Source organism: Nothobranchius furzeri, chromosome 12, assembly GCF_043380555.1.
Source record: "Nothobranchius furzeri strain GRZ-AD chromosome 12, NfurGRZ-RIMD1, whole genome shotgun sequence".
Taxonomy (NCBI): domain Eukaryota; kingdom Metazoa; phylum Chordata; class Actinopteri; order Cyprinodontiformes; family Nothobranchiidae; genus Nothobranchius; species Nothobranchius furzeri.
Genome location: NC_091752.1, coordinates 40,271,053 through 40,273,104, shown reverse-complemented (window position 1 = coordinate 40,273,104; position 2,052 = coordinate 40,271,053).

The following is a 2,052-nucleotide window of genomic DNA, read 5'->3' as shown; positions in this document are numbered from 1 at the left end:
ATTTTACTCTAAACACAAATTGCATTATTTTGTAATAGTATAGATCTTCTAATTTCATAATCTGTGATTTTGAAAACAACGGGACAGTATGAGCATAATAATTGCTCTTGTTTATAACTCGGATAGATTTCTTTTGTATAGTTTTTATTTCATGTTATGAGTTTTAAAAGTTGAACCCCATATTTCTGTACAATATGCCATGTATGGTTGTATTAGTGAACAGTATATTAGACGTAAGGCCTTATGGTTTAGTATGTCCTTCAGTTTATATAATAGACCCAAAGATTTGGCAATTTTTCTTTTTATATAATTTAAATGATGCTTCCAGGATAAGTTAGAGTCAATCACAACACCAAGAAATTTTATTTCAGACACTCTTTCAATTTCAGTATCTGAAATTGTTAATTTAAAGTTCCCATTTTTTACCTTCTTATTTCCAAAGATCATAAATTTAGTCTTTTTTATATTCAGTGATAGTTTATTTACATCAAACCAAGATTTGAGGATATTTAACTCTTTTTCGGCCTTCTTTAAAAGTTCTTTTACATCTTTACCTGATCAAACTAAATTTGTGTCATCTGCAAACATTATAAATTTGAAAAAATCTGTCACGTTACATATGTCATTTATATATAAAGTAAATAATATAGGACCTATTACTGACCCTTGTGGAACTCCACAACTTATTTCTCTAAATCCAGATTTTATATCTTTAATTTTTACATACTGTTGTCTGTCTTTTAAGTAACTCTCTATCCAGGACTTCGCTATACCTCGTAGGCCATAATTTTCCATCTTTTTCAATAATCTCCTGTGGTCAATGGTGTCAAAAGCCCAATGTGTGATATTTCATCTTATAAGTTATCAAATTTCTTGTATCACATTCTCAAATTTGTTTTTTTTTAATGATAATTCAAACAAGCATTTATTCTAAGCATTATTATTAGCTTTATATTTTAATATTTTAGACAAAAGAAGCAGACCGGTGCTCCATATGGCATGCGCCATCTTAAAATACAGTGACCTTTTAGGGACATACAACATATTAAGCTTCGCATTTGATGTTTGCGTTTTTAAATGATGTAACCTCAAAGAATCAGCAGGGGGCAGAAGTGCGCCTTGTAAGCATGCAGTCTGACAAAGTAAAGCCGGGCGTACACTGTGCGACTTTTTCACTCGCAGCGTTCAGCTTCAGCTCAAACTGTACGACTTCCTCGCAGAGCAGATCTTACGAGTCGTGTGCTCACACTGCACGACCCATTTCTCGCATGCGACCTGACTGCTCACACTGTACGTCTGGTAGCAACACGTCGGCCCTATAAATGTGCTAAAAATAGCAGTTTTTACTCAACACGTCAGACTTTTTTTGTCTTGCCTGTTGTCCTTCGGGAGTGCTGCAGGAGGACACACGGGGATTTATGGGGGTTGGATGAGGAAAACGAAATAAAGTAAATCTGTGTTTTGTGATCGGTTTAATTTGACACGAACACGACAAACACGACAAACACGCTTTCTTGACAATGTTTGTGAGTAAAAAAAAAACGTGTAGAAACAAAAACGAACAGCGTGTGTTATTAGGGAAATAGCGAGCGACCGGCCGGCGTTGATGCAGGATTGCGCGCGCATGCGCCGTGAGCGGTTCTGATACTTTTTGGATCGTAGCTGCTCGCAGCGCCGCTTCAACAGTGCGATACCCTCACGAGGGACGAGCGAAATATTAAACACACCAGAAGTCCCTGCGACCTCACGACTGCTGATCGGCGGCTGGTCACGTGGTGTTAATCGCCTCTCGTAACCCCCTGTACACTACACGACCGCTCGGCGCAAAACTCGCCCCGATGTCGTGGCTTCTCGCACGACTGGAAAATCGGCTCAAAAAAGTGAAAAAGTCGCACAGTGTACGCCCGGCTTAACTAAGAAGAAGAAGAAACTAGCCACACCGTACTTCTAGCGATGGAGGATCACACATATTTTACGTTGCGGCTGGTTTGAGCAAATTCGGCTCCTTCATCTTGGGATGCTTGCCCTGCTTCTGTCGCATGTCTAACACCT